This window comes from Dermacentor variabilis, chromosome 10, assembly GCF_050947875.1.
Source record: "Dermacentor variabilis isolate Ectoservices chromosome 10, ASM5094787v1, whole genome shotgun sequence".
Taxonomy (NCBI): domain Eukaryota; kingdom Metazoa; phylum Arthropoda; class Arachnida; order Ixodida; family Ixodidae; genus Dermacentor; species Dermacentor variabilis.
In genome coordinates, this window is record NC_134577.1 from 29202363 (window position 1) to 29221647 (window position 19285).

General features: G+C 50.5%; 1 protein-coding gene across 1 annotated transcript in view; it reads left to right on the plus strand.

Annotated features, from left to right (window-relative positions):
- Window positions 1-19285, plus strand: part of LOC142560239 (uncharacterized) — a 180789-nt gene that overhangs the window by 154058 nt on the left and 7446 nt on the right. The gene's annotated exons all lie outside the window — the stretch shown is intronic.

Sequence of the window (19285 nt, forward strand, 5' to 3'; positions counted from 1 at the left end):
ATCGTCGATAAAGTGACAGCAGACGCCCACCAGAATGTCATCTATAACTAACTTCTTCACTTAACCAAGACCGAACATGTTCTGTTATCAGCAATGCTGTCAGAACGCTGCACACAGAGGTATACAGGCGACGGAGGAGGCGGATGCAACTTGCAGCCAACTTTCTCGCCCGATCCCCTTGTTAACCATAACCCGCTATCTGCGACTGTATCTAAACGCACACGCGTTAATTAAGCGGCAGAAAACGGGTGTTTAAGACAGCGCCGGGCATTGCAGCACGTTTCGACACGCGCGCGCTCATAAGAACGCGTTATTAAAGCGTACTGCGGAAGAGACGCCCGGGCAATGTAATGTCGCGCATTCATTACCGCGCCATTCGCGGCTCGCCACTTGAAGCGAGACTCAGCTGTCCGCGACTGGAAAGGCCGCGTAGTCGCTCCTCGCCGTCTCCTCAGGTGATCAAAGCGAAGCAAGACCTGTCTCTCGCACTCTTTTTCTTCGACCGGAAATCCACCGCATTTAGAGGCTGCATGACGAAGGTTGCTGGGCAGAAGCGAACGGGCAGTGAAGGTTATTTGAAAGTCAATGGGTGCGCATGAGCAAGAAATTCCAAGAGCGGCGCGCTCGTTCGTGGGTTTACGGAGCCTCCACGCGCGAGCCTGGACGTATTTTTTTGCCTAATTTCCGAGCGCCTTTCGGCAGCGATACGAGTCGGAGATAAGCGAACAAGAGATGAGCGCGCCGGGCGACATCCCTGGGGCCAACCGCGCCCGAGGTGGCGTACCTAATGGCTTCAACGGTGCATGCATAGATAATGCGGGCAGCGAGCCAGTTTCCCTGCCTTCGGATCCCTGCATGTCTCCGCAGAGCAACGGTGTGGAAACGGAATCCCCGGTGGTCATTACTCCAAGCCCGCCCGCCTGCCTCCCTTCGTGCATGCCTGCAGCAAGCTGGGACCTTGAAAAATTCCGGGGAGACAAAAAAAAATTACTGAAAGCGGCGGTGCCGGCAGTCTCGCGTAGCCCTGCAGCTACTATGTAGGTGGGCCCTTCATGCATCGCCTGGAGGGGAAGCGAATGCGCGCAACTATGTACATGCACCCCAAGCCACATCTCTTCCCTCCCCTCTCACGACTTTCACGAAGTTATACAAGCTTTTGTCGAGTATATCTTGCGCAGGTGACCACACCATATATATTGCGGCTTCACCTTCACAGAGGCTTTACACCCGCCCGCCGTGGTGGCTTAGCGGGTACGGCGTTGCGCTGATAATTACGTTTTTTTTTTTTTTTTTTTTGGGGGGGGGGATATTTGCGAAATGCAAATACGCTCGTGTCCCGTGCGCTGGGGGCACGTTAAAGATTCCCCCTGGTGGTAAAATTAATCAGGGTGCCCCCGACTACGACGTCCCTCATAATGAAATCGTGATTTTTGGCACGTAACACCCTAGAATTCAATCAGGCGTTACACCCAGCCAGGTTACGACCCGCTGCGATAACCCAGTAGCTATGGCGCTGCGCCGCTGAGGTCTATAGGCCACAGGCTCCAACCCGGGCTCGGTGGACGCACTCCGGTTCGGGGAGAAATGGAGAAACGCCCCTGTACTTTTAGGCGCGCGGTGATGAACCCCAGGTGGTCAAATGCAATTCGCAGTCTCCCAAAAGGTAATTCGGAGTCTCCCAAAAGATAATTCGGAGTCTCCCACCCAGCATGCATCGTAATCATGTGGTTTTGCCACGCCAATACCCCAGAATTTAAATCCACAAACATTCGTGATAATAAAAAAAAAAGCAGAAACACGCATCAAGGTCGCTTGCGAATGGCAGAACATTGCAGCCATTGCGCCTGGCGCCTCGCTTTCATCCGACGCACCTACTACACATGCATGCAAATGCAACGACGAGCGTAGGACGAAATAAGTTGACGGAAATAAGTGGACGCTTCGTCGGAAGGTGTCGCAAGACCACCCACCCCATTTAGCCTCATCGCGGGCGACTAAAGTATTCGCAGCTGTCGTGCCTCGTGAATGCGGAAACCTTGTTACTGAGCAACGTGGGGTCGCCACATATATGGCTCTCTGCGTGATGCAGAGGCTTCAGCCGCGCTGGGGGCACCTTTAATGGAGGCACAGGATATAAACGTCGAGCACATGGCGTCAGACGCGATTTACGTATTCCGCGCACGCCGAGCGATGCAGATGTCGTCGGCGGACTACCGTTTCACAACGCCATATTAGCAATAATTCTCTGCTACTTTGTCATCGCGTCTGGGCGGCGCTACCACTGTGAACTGAATTGAATGTGCGTGTGCATACGCACCGCTGGTCGTTTAAGCGCGGCGCTTCCCGCTTTGGGAAAGCGGAGCTGTGCGCCTCGCTCAAGGTCTGTTCCTAGGGTGCTTTCGAAACATCCTACCTTTTCTCTCTTTTTCTTTTTTCGAGTTTCTTGCGCGGGCACGATATATCATCGCGAGGAAATTAGGTTCGCGTGAATGCGAGTAGGTTGCACAAGGGAGCAAGGAGTTGCAGCCGCAGGCGCCGGAGCCACCGAGGCCGCAAATAAATTGAGCGCCGATTGTTCAGAAGAGGGCCGACAATGCGCGGCAGTTTCATGGCTGCCGCCCGCGTTTCCTCTCATGGCCGACAGTCATGCGCCGACTTCCGATTGTAGTGCGCTACAGCGACCTGTGGGCTTTGTCTATAAAGAACTACGGAGTTGAAGATTGGAGTACGACCTGAATACTTGGTGAAAAAGAAAATTCATTTAACAGCAACGCATGGCACGCAGGCCGAACTTACAGCCAATGGCCGTCCCCCCATACTTTCCGTCGCCAATCAAGACGGGTGGTCACGCACCACAATCAAGAGACACACGCGCGCGCGCGCACACACACACACACACACACACACACACACACACACACAGAGAGAGAGAGAGAGAGAGAGAGAGAGAGAGAGAGAGAGAGAGAGAGAGAGAGAGAGAGAGAGCAAAGCAGCCAGCTGGATTCAGTTTCAATTCGCTCATAGTCACGCCACTAGGAATGGGAACATCGCGGCCACGGATCGCGGGAGTGTGTACATCACGCCAAGGAGAACGACGGACTCACTTTCTCGCTGTCCGCGCAACGTCGACGACAGCCTATTTCTGACGAGGAAAGCCTCCTAACAGTGCGAGCGTTTACGGGCCGCCACAAGGAGCGCCTACCTTTGTGCGCCGAGCTGCCAGTTCTAGAAAAAAAAAACAAGGAAGAAGAAAACAACCACGCGTTGTGACGGGTGTGCGCGTCTCTCAAAGGCGCGAGCACAGGCGCGCGCGCGCACATGGAGGTGTAACACTGAAGCACACGTGCTATATAGCACACACTCGGTCTCGGAGAACGGTCGGCCGAGCCAGAAAGAGAGAGAGCCAAGCACGACCATTCCCGGCACGCTCTGGGAGGCGCCGGTCCATTACTTTTATTCGCTCTTCTCCTTCGCTTCCAAAATTCATCCTTCCTCCTGTGGGGCCCTTGTATACACGAACGAGCTGTAGCACAATACTTTCCTCGGCATTCCTCCGGGAAAAAAAAATGGAGGCGTACGTTAAAACAGGGGGAAAAAGAATAATAATAACGATGTAGGCAACCCGGCATGTCGTGCGCGCCTGATATCATGGAAGGAAGCTAGGAGTCTGCATCTCGGTTCCACTCCGTGGGCATATGCTGTGCTATATGTTTTGCGATGCTGCCGCCGCTAGGTTTCCTCTTGCCAAAGGGGGAAAGAAATCTCTTATATATATATATATATATATATATATATATATATATATATATATATATATATATATATATATATATATATATATATATATATATATATATATATATATATATATATATATATATATATAACGACTGATCTGGGAATTGATTACAGCTGCACCAGAGCTGACCAGCCCTCGGACGTGCAAGACTAGAGATAAGGAGGGAGACACTGTGCTTGACAATGGAGAGGTTAAGCCAAGCCGCAAACATAACACGGTACTCCAAACTAGTATACATGGTGGAGGATCAGAAGCGACCACGAACTGCTTCGACACACACCGAAGAAACGCGATCATTTAACAAACGCGTACATGCAGGAACACGCAATTCCACACTCGAGGCAGTCTGCGAAGAAGGCCTGTCGAGGTCAGTGTCCGCGCAAGGACTCGAGTAAGCACCTGCGCATGAGATGCAGCGGAAACGCGCTACCATGGCCTCAAGAGTGTTCTGCCGCTTCAGAGCACGCGTCCCCCGCCGTACAATAGTACCTTCAAAGCAGGGTTAAGGCTGGTCCATGGGGGGGGGGGGGGGGGGGGGGGGGGGGGGGGGCCTGCGAGTCGTGCGCGAATGCAGTTTACGCACGGCCCAACAACTGGCAAAAATTGCTCACGTGGCAAGTGGACAACAGCAGACGAGTGCATTCTGGAAAAGCAGAGAATGATTCGTTCAGGAGGCGAGACTCAATGAGTACTGCCAGCGCCTGCATCCGAAGGGCGTGTACAAGGTACGATTTCACACCGATTGTTCGAATGTGCGAACTCATGCCTTCCCTTTCTCCTTCTTTAATCTTCTCTTGTTTTCTTGCGTTTTCTGCCCTTACCCCGTTCCCCTGTGCAGAGTAGCCAGCCGGGCACCTAATCTGGTTAACCTCTCTGTCTTTCACCTCCTCTTTTCGTTCCTTCCTGCCTCCTTTCCTTCCTTCCTTCATACACCTGAGCGCACATACGCGTGAAGATAAACGAAGCATGGAAGAATCTGATGATCCTACAGACATAAAGCTCGTCAGAGAAATATCCGACCGCGTAAACGTCAATGCCATCATCGACCTCGAACTGTAGGCGGCGATAGCAGACACACCTAACGTTGCCGTCAACCAAGCTCATTTTACAGTTTGTTAACGACATACGTCGGATGAATACTAGTCTAAATACGAACTGACGCAGCGTTTCCTGGTCCACAACAGCACGAGAGACAATAAACGTACCGTCGAACCATTCGGAAACCGGCGTCTGTTTGAATTTATACATTGAGAGATCAGGGCTAGAGCTTAGCTCGTGTAGCAGGCTAATGCAACGCAACGTCCAAGGTAAACAAAGACGGAATATATTTTGAACCAGTCATTGCACGTTTACGAAAGCAAGCAATTAAAGGTTGTTGTGTTGGTCAGAACGAATGCCTGGAAATAGTGGATTGTGATGTTCACCACTGAGAGAGCGGTCAGTTGTTAACGGACTAGTGAGATCACACCTCAGTTCGTTTTCTTACACACGAGCTCATTTCACAACTATACGTGCCAAATCACAGCTTTAACGATTACCCAGCGCTTTTCGGGTGAGTGACACCCGAGCTAATGCAGCTGTGCAGCGCTTCCTGTTTCCGAGTGCTGTGATTAAATGTCGCGCTATTGCGCACAATAGCTTCCCCGTTCGTCGTGGGGCCATTTTCTGCACTCGTAAGCCAAATGGCACCGCTGTGCCCGAAGCTAGGAATGGCGGAACGCGGCAGCAATAAGCAAATCTTGGTACTTTTTTTGTTTCTCCTGAGTACCTTGGTTGTTGAAGAAAACTGTCATTTGTATTTCGCCAGAGAAGCGCTCGAATGCAGTCATAGAATACATTGCTACCTACATGGCAGCGTCGCAAAAGGAAGTGTAATATAAGAAAGAAAGAAAGAAGAAAGAAAGAAAGAAAGAAAGAAAGAGAAAGACGCTGCAGCTTGACAAGCTTCTACCATGCAATTGGGGCAACGGTTATGGCAAGTTATTTTCCAAACGTGCCTGCACGTAGCTGTAGCCAGATTGAACCCCCCGGGTCTACCACGTCGTCGACAAGCACCAAACTGGCAGGCAAAGACAGCGCGCTTCACAATCTCACTACTACACGCGTCGCAGAGCAGAGAATGACAGGAGCGTCTCCACGGGCCATTGAGGCGCTCCGCTTACATACACGGCTTGCACATAACGCTCGTAGCCACACGGAGGCTGGTTTGCATTGCTAATCAGCTGCGCGCCAGCAGCTCTGGGAAACGGGCTCGCTGTACCTGCGCGCACTTAGGAGGGTGTACGACACTAGCGAGAGAGCAAACCCACGCGCAGAAAGAAAATGAAAACGTGCAACGCGGCGAAAAGGACAGTTAACTCTTGCAGCGCTCCTGCATGAAATCAAGCCTGCTGATTTCCTGTGCCGATAGTGTTCCCTCGGCGGGTAGAGTATATACACGGGCAGAGAGGCCAAGCCGAACGTAAGACCGGCTGCGCTGATATAGACATCTCCGGGAATCCGGACCACACGGAATCGTTGCATGGACCATGAGCGAGGAAAAAAACATTAGCCGTATACGGTCGTAAAGACGTCTTACACAGCGCCAGGTCGCGAGCCGTCTCTTGTTTCTGTTTCTCTTCCGCGAAAGCTATCGGCGTGCTACGTTTTCCTAGGAAACGTCATCCATAGAAGTTACAAGCACAAAGTCATTCCAGATCCGCACAGTGTTCGTGGATGCGGGGGACGTTGACCCCTTACCAGCGTACAGCTCGGTTCACCGTCCAACTAAGAAACAAACTGCGAAGGCTAGTGAAAAGAAATAAGGGTATTGTCAGCTTATCCCGGTATTCGTTTTCTCGTGTGAAATGAAATAAAGAGCGAAGCTTCGTTACTCCTCTGGCAGTCGTGCTGCTACTTGTATTTCATAGCCGCACGTGCGGTTAGTACAGCACTATATCTTAGCGCCTTGCCGGCCTCACCTCAGTAATGCTCGCTAAACAACCATTAATCCCGGGTGACATGTCTAAAAGAACCTAACCGCAACATACGTAAAGTCCATCACAACCTCCAACGATTAAAAAGCAAAAAAAAAAGAGAAAGAAAGCATGGCGGAACTTTTTAACATGGAAACACCCAACCTAAGTGGCGACCTAAAAGAATCCATTGAGATTACAATAATACAGGACATGACTTGCACATACCACCGCATGTATACAAGCCACGCGTACCAGCGACTGCATTAGTCAGGAATAATCTGCTACAGCGCTAACACTTTGCACTTCAGCCCAACGGGATAGCGAATTCAGATCACGGCGGAACAACACCGTCTGTTACCCGAAAAAGAAAAAAGAAGTTAAGCCTCCTGCGTGCACGGTAAGCGTCAGGTTAGTTTCTCATCAGCCGCTGCGGGGCATGCGAGAACACGATCGGAATTGCTCGCCTCTCGTCACCGGCAAACGCGAACGACACCAGCCCTTTCCCCTGACCGGCATATTTGGCTCGAACGAAGAGGCCAACAAAGCGAAAACTAGCATAGCAGGCAATAGAAATCGAACTCAGGTTGGGAGTGTTGCGGAGCAAGCAATAAGCGATGTCGAGCAGGTACAGAGAGAGCCGGGCTGTGTGTTCCGCCGGTCGCTCCAATTCTCAAACCGATAATACCCCAGAGGCCGAGGGGGGGGCCCCACCGTTCGGCTGCGCGTACCATCGGGACGAGCACGAGGGGCACGTGGCTCATTGGCGATGCAGAAGGGCACGCACTGGGCGCGGGCACGCATCGCTAATCGGCCCCGAAACACACTACCGTTGATTACCGAACGCCCCGCGGCCATGTCGGGGCGGCGGACGAGACATTGCCATGCACGGCCGGCGACGGCGCAGTCCGAGAATCCCTTCGCGCAGGATTACAGAAGAAGACGTGCGGGGTGGGAGGAAACCATGGATGCGTGTCGTGTGCAGGACGACCGCGCGAGCGGTGTGTCACATCGCGGAAGTTCCGTTAATCTGTTTATCGATTACTTAATCGCGCTCAGGGCCCCAGCGTTCGGGGAAAGTAGCGGGAACAAATTGCGCGGCGGCGCCCAGGACGAAGACTGGCCTTATCGACAAATGCGCGCCCTACGCACCTTGCAGGAATAATGGCTCGCCCTTTCATATATGAAAGGGCGAACGACCTCTAAGGTTATATAGTCTGTAGACGACCATAGTAGTCCTCGCAGACCAATTTTTTTTTTCAATTATTTAGCCTCGTTCATCGGCTTGTACGCGCTCTCTTTGTCTGTACAAGGGAGGCGATTTCACCGTTCCCGAGGAATATTAAGCAGCACACTTAAAGCTAGTTTAAAGGTTCGTGAATGTACGTCACCCGTGTGTTCTACGGCACTGCCGCTCTGCCTCGGTTGCTCCAGTAAATAACACGCGTCACAAGCACACGAACCTACGAAGCCACCGCGTGGTGTATGCGAGAGAGCGGCGCAATATTTACTCGCCTGTCATGTTTGCGCCGATAACATCTGACGCGACAGCAAAGCAGCGCCGTAGGTACCGGTTTCCACGATCGATTAATCCCAGAGCGTGGTGCCATCAGCATTGGTTAGGCGTGTGCGATAATCCCCCACCACCAGGCATATTCCCCAGCCCTAAAGCGCTAGTGCGAAGACGTTATACAGGGGCCTCCGCGGTAACCTGATGTACAGGTACATAATCCATCTAGAATCGAACAATTTGGATTAACCGGGGCCAGGCCTTCCCGCCTCCCTGCCGCCCCCCCCCCCCCCATCTCGGCTCTCCTGTGGAAAAATTCGGGGGCTGGGAGATGGAAAGCAACCCCCCTTCTCCCATATTGACGCGCACGCTTCGGTAATTAGGGATGGTGGTCACTGGTTAAAAAAGTATGTCATTCAGCGCTGCTAGCTATTTCTTCCATCGCTTTGCCTCTGATTCCAAGTCGACGACAATTCAGTTCCAGTCATAGCGAACTCGAATCAGGATGGCGATTTGGATGAATTATTCGGAAGCGTGTGACGTAACGGCAGCGCAAAGCGCCGGTAGTGCAGGAAGCAAAACAAAACAAGAATGTGTGCGATAGCGCAGGCGCTGTGTTCGTACTGCTCTACACTGTTTTGAGAATTCAACGTTTAAGTATACTCCTTGCCGCTTTCGAAACACGAAGCCACGAAAGAGGACAGCACTAGGGAAACATACGTTTTTTTCTTATCGCTGCACGCATTTCCCGGGACAAACTACGCCTAAGCACCCACAACTATATTAAGTGCACCACTTCACAGGACTCGTATTCCCGAAGTCCTATACGTTCGTTTGTCCACGGCCTTGGAAAAAAAGAAACGCTGATAGCTGGGCGCAGACGCCGCTTCGACGAAGCGTGAAACGCTTCAAATGGATTCTCGTTTTTGTCGCGCCGCAGCTGCGGAACGGCGAGAAGGCTATCCTGCCGGCAGCATGAACCATTTTTATTCAAACCTCGCGTCGCTAATCTTCCGCATGAAACAAGGCGGCAGCTCTGAGAGCTTTTTTATCGATGTGCTAAGGCGCTGCTCGTTCTCACACGCTCCGAAGCGCAAACGTGCAGCGGGCGACGTGGCGTCCAATTAAAAATGCGCATTACAATGTCTTCTATATCATCACGTTTTCCTTTCCTCCTCGCGACCCTTACGAACCAAATGGCATTGCGGATTTCCAAACACCGAAAGCAATATCGCGGTGGCGGAGGGAACTCACAACGCCCAGCTATACATGAGAACCAGCGCAGGCAAGGCCTCGTTAGGTATCGAGGGGGTAGCGAAACGTGGACCCTTCAAGTGAGCCTGCAGTAACCACAACTTTAATCTAGAGCGAAACAGAACTTTAAAAAAAAATCTGACCCCGAACCCATTTACACTCGATCTACAACTCACGGTCTTACACAATTTAGAGGTGTATGGGTGTGAGGTGTAGACAGAAAGCCCCATTACGGGTGGAAATGTGCTTACAGTGAGGGATGAGCGGGGGGGGGGGGGGGGAGGGAGCAGGTGGAGCTGTGGGTGTCTGCTCTTGGAAGACACCTTCTATATATTCAAGTCACACAGACAGAGCACGGCCCAAACAGTACAGATAGCAGGATAGTGAGACAGGCGGACTGCACGGATAAACTCACTGTTTCACTTTTCCACTCTTTGGAAGATAGAAATAGGATTGCCATGTTAGCGTTCTTCCTGCTTCTTTTTTCCTCAGGCAAGTTGGATCCCTCTCACCAGCCACATACAAACAGCAAGGACTGTTAGAATGAACCAAAGAAGCGCAGCCTTTTTTTTTTTTTTTTTGATGCGGCAATTAAACGGTCCGTAAAACTCCGAAACGATCCATAAAACGACCGCCGAGCAGCATCATTATATACTCGTGTATATCACCCTGATAGTGCCCGCGTCAGCGCCCTATTGAATTTAACCACAGCGCTACGATCCGCTTACCGAGTGACGGTGACTGATCGAAGCGAGGTTTATATAGTGTGTGACTTCCACTTAATGACGCCCTCAGGGGCTAACCGCTGCACCGTCTTTTATCATCGGATGCAATTCTCGGAGACATCGAACCATTCTTCTAATAAAATGCGCAAGCTGGAATATAAGTGCGGCTCTTTCTTTCTCCCTTTTCTTTTTTTTTTCTTTTGAGGAAGCTGTATAATGAGGCTCGTTAAAGCTATTAATCCTCATTTTCCCGTGCAAAGCCTGCAAAGAACTAATTTTAAAGCAACCGGAGCTCCTCTTTTCCGTACGATTCCTCGTAGCATATTGAGCAAAGTGCTGTCAGCAGCAGCAGCAGCAGCCGTGACGACGACGACGACGATGATGATGATAAAGATAATAATAACGACATACCGACACGCAAAAACAAACGACAAAGAAAACAAGTCGGAGGACAAGAGAACGCAGGCGAAAACGTGCAAGTCGGCGACAAAAGAAGCTGACCATGGTGGCACTCCAGCTGAAGAACGCGCGAGGAAAAAGAAAAAAAAAGGGAAAAAAAGGAAAGGAAAAATGGAAAGAAAGAATAAAAGAGAAAAAGAAGAGGGGAGAACTAGGAGAACAAGCAAGCGGGAGAGGAAAAAGATTAAGCATTTAGTTAAGAACAAGACGAAAAAAAAAAAGCCGCAAATAAGAATAGCCGAATGTAAATCAATAGCCCGACGACCAACGCATATACTACAGAAAAAGACGGAGGGAGGGGGGGAGGGAAGCAGGAAGGCCGGGGTGACGCATACTCGGGCATACACACACAGACGCAGGGATTGCTCGGAGTCCTCTCTGGCCTCCGCACATTCAGCATGCATAATGAGTCGCAGATGCCGAAAGCCGATAACGGCGAAGGCATGGCTGTCCGTTTGCGGGCCTCGGGTATCGTTTCTGCTGTCGCTTTGGTCCGACCGACCGAAACCGGAGACGGAAGGCGACACTGGGGACATTAACACTCCCGGCGGTCACTCGTAATATTCCGTCCCAAGGATGACGTCAAACCGCACGTCCTTTTCGCGCGCGCTAAGCGCGTGCTTGCGCTTCGTCGCCGACGTGTCGTTCGCCGGCCTGCACAAGCGCGCGAGGCTGCACTGCATACGCGTGCACGTGTTCTTATAACCGACCGTGCCTCATTGGGTAGGCTTAGTTCCGAGGCTTCCGCGAACCGTACAATGAAAAATTAAGGAAGGCACGGAACGGCAGTCAGTGCGGACTGCGCTATCGCGGTGTTCATCAGTCATCCTCTTTTTTTTCTTTCCCTCCGATGCCAGGCTCAGATAAAAGCTTATGAGGACTACAGCTGGAAGCCATGCGGCCCGGCAGTGGCATTTTTCCAAACTGTAACACATGCCAACTTTTGCTAAGCGCGGTTTTTTTTTTTTTATCGGTGTGTTGGCATACGATTTGGTTAGTCGCTTCTGGTTCGCGAGGTTTGTTTTATGTCATTTCTTGCCTGCATCACGCCATTCACCTTGCGCTTCAATGCTCGTAGACGTAGGCAAGCTATGGCGCCTCCACCGTGATCCGAAATCGTAAATCTCCCGAAAACGAAGCTATCAAGTTCACAACTCTGTAACTCAGCAACGAAACATGACATCGAACTTCGTTAAGTCGCATCTAATAGTACTTCTAAAGCGGACAAATTTGATGTATTATACACGGCTCTAAAATTCACCGCTAATATGCGAGTAGCCCTTTTGCAATATGTTCGCGAGCATCGGAACAAATTGACGCAAGATATAAATTAATATACGAAATTCGTCCACTTTGGATATCTTTCCCGATGGAATTTATAGAACTGCGATATCTATTTGTGGTGCAGAGTTACGAATTCGTAAACTTCGTGCTTCCATCTTTCTTTTTACTTTTTTTTTTATTCGGACCTACCAATTTTCGGCTATTTTGGCAAAGCCATTCAGGCCATAAATCGAATTTCCGTTTCGAACACTCACAAGAACCTAACCTTTTCTCCGAAATGCGGCAAATTTCATTAAAATCGGCCCAGGAGGTTACGTCTGAAGAAAACAACAAAATTTCTGCGTTTTACATGCATTTCAATAAGCGGCGTCGGAGTTTGGGTCATGCTAAAGCTTCCCCTTGCTCTGACGTGACGCATGCGTTGCGCTTCGCCTATGGCCTCGAGCACAGCAGCCCCACGTCATAGCCTCCTGGCTACGGGTGACGTATGATAGCTGACGCGGTTTTAATGTTGAAGGATACAGCCGCGTTATACGAGAGCGACCGTCGCGAAGGCCGGCTCTCGAAATGTTTCAACCATCCGCTAAGTCCCTCAACTCACACCAAAATCTTACTACCGCGGGCGTTCTTGCGTTTCGCCGCCAATAGCTATCGTAAGGAATCGAACTCGCGACCTCGAGCTCCACATAAATACGCCTAAACGCCGAGTGCGGCACTTTAAAAAAACTGAAAGAAAGAAGAATACGGTATAGAGAGCTGTGTTAGTATTGTGAACTGGACACGCACCGCGGCTACGCAACACGTTCCTGATGCGTCGCGCGTACGTACACACGGCGAATGGCGGTATACGCTCGTGAACGCGAAGCAAGAGGCTGTCTGGAATGCCGCGAAGTAGAGATACACGACAGAGTATACGAGGCAGGGCCACCGAATCTCATCACCTTTCATTCGCCGAGTTCCTGGTCCGTGACGCGTAGGAGGCGAGAATGCCTCTCGCAGGACGCGTGCCCTTGCCCGGACGTTGCCGCCTTCATACGGCTGCGGTCAAGCAGGCGTCGCGTATTCGCCGATCGAGATAAAGAAATCGGCGTAGGAGAAGGAAAAGGGGGGAGTGAAAGAAATGCGACGACCCCAAGACGCATTTCTTTATTATTTTAATTAGAGAACCTTCGCTGATTAAAAATTCCCGAGAATAGACGAGTGAGCTTTCCAACAAAGGTGCGCAAAGGGCATATATGTACAGCCACCCACGAAAGTTTACGAGACGCGGGATTTGCGAAAGAGCCAAATTTCCGCGACGTCTGTGCACGTAGCCTCTAATTAAAAAGCTTTGATCCGTAGCAGCTCTTGCGAGCTACACTGCGATCCATTTAATTGCTATGCCTTAACAGAGCAGAAATCCACATTTGTCGTGAAAGCCGTGCCCCGTAAGCTTTTGCGGGTGGTTGTGCACATAAACCGTTCGACATAGATGCCGCTTCGACTGGCCAGAGGTTTGTCACCACGCACTATACGCGCGCGCCTCTTACTTCGCTTCATTTCTTCGCTGCTCTCTGCCGTCCTTCGAGCCTATCGCAGCCATTAAACAAGGGGCCGGTTCAGTGAAGTTTGAGAAATAGGGTGTACCGGGGGCCCACGGGCTCGCATAATAAATAAGGACGCACGCAGAAACGGCAGGCGCGCCCGGCAGCTCATTTCGCAAAGTGCTTCGATGGCAACAAATTACGGGTGCGCGCCGAGGTTACACGCGGAAACGCATAGCACCACCAGCTGAGAGAACAAATTGCGGCAATAAAAAACACGCCGAAGCAATCGAGCAGCTGCGACGCTTCCACTAAGAAGCTTCGCGCGTTAAAGAAAGAAAGAGAGAGAGAGAGAGAGAGAGAGAGAGAGAGAGAGAGAGAGAGAGAGAGAGAGAGAGAGAGAGAGAGAGAGAGAGAGAGAGAGAGAGCAAAAAATAAAAGAAAACGATGAGAGAAAGTTCCGACGCATTGCCGAGAACATTCCAAAAACAACTGAAACGAATAACTCTGCCTTAACGAGTACAAAATGGGCACCAAATATAGCTTGCTCATTGTCGCCAGATTGTGGTTCCCTTTTTTTTTTTTTTCCCACGAGTCATTTGTGTATAACTTCAGGAGGAATCGCGCGTTGGCGAGCGTCTCTGTGGCGAAAGCGTCGTTCAGAGAGGCGCAGCAGGCGCGCACGCGGTGTTTCTAAAATTGTCGCTGTGCCCTCGAATAAGGCAATGTTTGGTGAGATTACTTTTCTTTTTTTTTTTTTTTGCTCGCTTACTTCTTGCTTCTTTTTAAATCCTCAAGCCCTTGTGGCTTAAAGCCTAGCGTGGCCCATTAGCAAGGCACCGGGAAATGCCCGCGGCATTACATCGACAGCTGTGGACGGCGGTGCGATTGCACTGCGTTGTATCGCACTGCGTTGTAACAGGCAAGCATTAGAACGTGAAGCTGCACTAAGTGCGCATGTCAGGCTTAGTCAACGTGTACGCCTGTCTTGGCAACTGTTGGTGAATGGTTGCCCGAACACAGTAAAACTAAACTAAAAAGCAGGAGGGAGGATTCTGTAAGTGTCTATCTAGTTGACATGTCCATTTATTCTGCAGCTGAAGTGCTGATTGGCTGGGGGCGCCTGTCTCCTTGTGACCCGTACAGGTCAGCCAATCAGAACTTATACTGCTGAAGTTCTTCAGCAGCAGACGAAACGGACATGCGCACTATAGGTGGACACATGCAGAATACCCTCGCTGGCAGGGTATACTGCCTGGGAGGACTTTGTTAACGCTGATGCAGTCACGTCCAAGACTTCCAGCTCCTTTCTGATGCGAGTAGTACAACTTGAACACACTCTCAGTCACTTTCTGGCGATACTTATAGATTTGGCACGATGAAACCTCTCACGTGACGCGCTGTTAGAACAACGAGCTTCCACTCCGTCGACATCCATAATATGTGCACTGATAGTCTTATAGGTTCTAAGTGGTCGTCCGAGAATACGTGGCTTTCCGATTAACTCATCCCATGCCTCCGTTCATCAACGCAGCATATTCGAAGGCGTTGTTGTTGTCGTTGTTGTTGTATAAGATTTTGGGGCGCAAGGGGGTCGTGAACTTTACGTGCAGATCCTAACGATTTTCCGTGAGACGTCACGACCTGGATGCTTGCGCGGTTGCAAAACTAGGCCTTCACGGACGGAATAATAGATGGGTCGACGGATTTTGACAAATGATGTCATGAGCTAGGTGAAATCAAAATAATGGCGTAGTACAAGAGGCGATGTAGACGGCTTCACTAAAAGGTTTCAAAAGACACCTTACTAATAATTCGCTATCATAGTCTAGCTTTATCTCAGTGTAAGTGTATCGGCACTACTGGTATTGTGAGGGATTGCGCACCGGTCGTTTTTTGCACATACGTGTTTGCGCGCGCTTTGTGTATCATCCGGCATTTGAAAGTTCTTAATTTTCACGATATCTTCACCTGCGGCGAGTCGCTGCATTTCAAAGAATATCTTCCCTACCGATCATCTCTGCAAGCCTTCATATGTAAATGAACATATGAGCCTCTTCAGTTAAGCTTTATATTATAACATTCAGCAGTGCGTATGTATCATGTATGTAAGCATGTTGTTTAGAGCACGTGTTCTACTGGGTTAACGTGCTCTGTCAGCTGCAGCTGTGCGTGCGCCTGGAGACTTCAGCCCCATAGGCTCCTTTTCGTCTTTCGTAAAGGAGGAGGAGGAGGAGGTGGTGGAGGAGGAGGATGAGATGTTAACCAGAACAGGTATCCGCCGCGGTACTTCTTCGGTCACGGTGTTGCGCCGATGAGCTCCAAGTCGCGCGCTCAATCCCCGGCCGTGGCGACCACTTTCCGATGGTGCCAGAATGCAAAAGCATCCGTGTCCTTTCATTTAGGTTCACGTTAAGGAACCCCAGCAGGCCAAAATTTATGGGGTCCCCCTACTACGGCCGGCCCCATAATCAGATCCCCGGCACGTAATCCCCGGCATGTTATAACCCAGAATTTATGCATTACTTCGCAGGTTCCATGCAGTCGTCTTCTCATGCTTTCCAACCCACGCCTAACCCACACCCCGATCTCGCCTACATCGCACCTCAAGTCGTAGGCGATCGCAATAAATGTGCTAATCATTCGTACCATCGCCGTCTTTCTTTTGCTTTTTCTTTTCTTCCTCGTATACGGGCTTTGTGGTCGCCGTCAAAACTAAACACTCTTTAAAATAGACAAGACAAACAACGAAAGAATAAACGACCGATAAAGGGTTTCCCGTTCTCCACTTTCTCCGGGGCGTTCTGTCTGCAACGCGTGCTGTCCCACGGCCCACGTATATACAAGCTCGTCGTGCGACACAACGGAATGCGTGTCCGTGCACCGGCTGTCTGCGGCGCGAGGGTTGTTGCGGAATGACGCAATTAACCTGCATCTGCATAGCACTGGAAGAAAAGCCTCCCCGCCGAGACGGGGGGAGGGGGAGGGGGGTAACTCGACGTAGGCTCCCGACGCCGCCACGCACGCCGCCTGCAGGCTCGCAGCCTGCTCCTTGCTAAATCGTGCGTACTCTATTACATTATGACTCACGTGCCCTCACACTCGCCTTCACTGACGCTTCCCCAACACTCGCTTGTGTTCGTGGAGTCATTTGCAGTCACATTAACCAGAACTCAGTAGCGTAGTACGCTACTACAGACCACTGACTCACATTCGTAATCACGTCCACTTAATATCACTGTCACTGACTTTCAGTCGTACTCACATTAACATCCACCACTAACTCCCGTTCACGTTCGTTCGCATCTTTCGTCATTCACTAACGCTATATATTTCCCGCTTGTGAAATGAGTGTAATGAGTGTGCCCCGAGTGCGAGTCCAGGGTGCACTCGTGAGTGAGCATGCCGATCTCTACCATCACTTCGGTGTAGCAGGACGCGAACATGTACAATTCCCGATGTGAAATGCCTGAACATTGTATCGTAGGGGCGATGTGTAATGTCATGCGTAATGTGTGCGTGTGTGTGTGTGTGTGTGTGAGAGAGAGAGAGAGAGAGAGAGAGAGAGAGAGAGAGAGAGAGAGAGAGAGAGAGAGAGAGAGAGAGAGAGAGAGAGAGAGAGAGAGAGAGAGAGAGAGAGAGAGAGAGAGAGAGAGAGAGAGAGCGTGCTGTGGTGTGAAAGGTTCGCAGCAAAGAGCCTAGGCTCTCTAACTCTGACTCTAGGCGAAGCTAGAGTCACGTTTCCTATGAGCCGCAACACGTACGAAACATTTGTCTAATAAATACTAGTAATTGTAGTGGCGTTTCCCGCATGCTGGTGCCGCCGAGCAGTCCGGGGGCCTCTTCGACCACGATCACCATGTTGCAGGTCATATTGAGCATCGCTGTACGTTACCGCTTATTTAGCAGTGTTACCGTTTCGGGGGGATGCCACCGTGTTTGTTACGAATGCTGGTGCCTCCGAATGGGTTGCAATGAACGTTAAACAAATCGCTCATCAACCAATCAGGAACCCTTCATTATACCACGTTCTCCACAACCAAAAATGCAGTTTCGCGACGATAAAGCCCTAAAATTTCATTGAAACAGCGCAAACGCGAGCGGTACAACTGTAATTTGTGACGACACTAGCCCACATATCTGGCCTAAGAAGTTGTCAATGAAGCGCCAGGTTGAAAGAGTGGGGCCATACTGCAGCCAATTTGGTGAGCACATTCCCGGCGCCGCAACGTTATACTAGGAAGTACAGTGGTGTCTTCATTTCGAAGACGGTTTTCGTTCCAAGTCGTCTTCCCAGCAGCGTCTGCATTGATCGAACGGTGTTCTTCGGGCGCCGCCCAGAGACTCAAAATGTTCTATACATGATAGATAGGATCCCGTTGGCGTCCAGCCTAATAGCTGAAGCTATCGTGAGGCGGCCAATTCGTTTCAACCTGAGGCCGTCTAATCTTTAAGACTCCATTTTCCATTATTTGGCGCTTAGTCAATGGCTCACATGAAGCCACGTGCTCGCAATCACTTCGGGATGTGTCACTCGCAGGGCGGGACGATGAAGGGAAAAGAACAATGAATAGACTATACAGGAATCCTTGCAGCAACTGCTAGACCATCTTCCCGCAGAGCTCGCGTTCCTTGTCAATACAGCGGCGCTTTGACAGAGGGAGTGTGCATGTCTAGCCCCGGCATCTGTCCGACATAAATACCATGACTCAGTGCAAAATAGAAGCACGATCGTTTGTTTTTTCTTCCCTCTTTCAAGATTATATGCGTCACCCTGAGGCGGTATCTCGCGGTACAGCGTCGGCTGAGAGCGCGAAGGCACGGGCCTGAGAGAAAAGCTATCCGCCGAGACCGCTCGCATTACGCCACGGGCCACATGCGGCACGCTTGCAAGTGGGGAGCATGCATGACCTTATGCCTGTCGCGACGGCTGTTCCAGATAGCATTGGGCCCACGCGCAGAATATTCCAATATGATTAAACAAACGAGAGCTCAAAGAAAGAAAGAAAGAAAGAAAGAAAGAAAGAAAGAAAGAAAGAAAGAAAGAAAGAAGGAAAGGAAGAAAGAAAGAAAGAAAGAAAGAGTAAATTGTTTCTCCGTTTCCTCGGGGCGTCAATGTTTCGGTGCGCGTACCCGCTTCCTCCTGGAGCCATCGGCTGGCGACAATAATTACACATTGCGGTCGAGTCAAATTGCACGCGCCACTGACGATCGACAGGGCTGTGACGAGAGGTAACAATGGGAGATCGGTGAAACGGCCAGGCACCCCCTCACGCGGTGTGGTCTTGCTCAGGCGCCCGAACAGTTGCGCCACGAGACTCCCATGGTCACATTAAGATAATGTGAGCGCCTCGGCCCCCTGGCGGTATCCATGCGAACAGTATAGGGGCGTTTAGGCCTTCCCTCTTACCGCCGTACCTCTCGCTTGGGAGATTGACGCAATGATATAGCGTGGAACACGCCGGGCAACCGCCATTCAGCGTGCTCACGTTTATGACTACTTGAAGAAATGAAAGTAATCCTTGAGGCACAGTACTTAGATTTTGCCGTTATTATTCGTCGGCGGCTTCACGAAGCTTACTTTCAGCAACTCCTTGGGTGTGGAAACGTACACGCAGAGAGGGAAGAGAACGCGCTAGGTATGACACGTTTCGTCAGTCATATTCCCGTATTTTGTTAGGACCACAAATTGGTTCTCAGAAAATAAATGTATGGAATTTTTCACGCCATACAGAAGTGTAAGCCAGCTTTTTTAAATAGATAAATAAATAAATAAA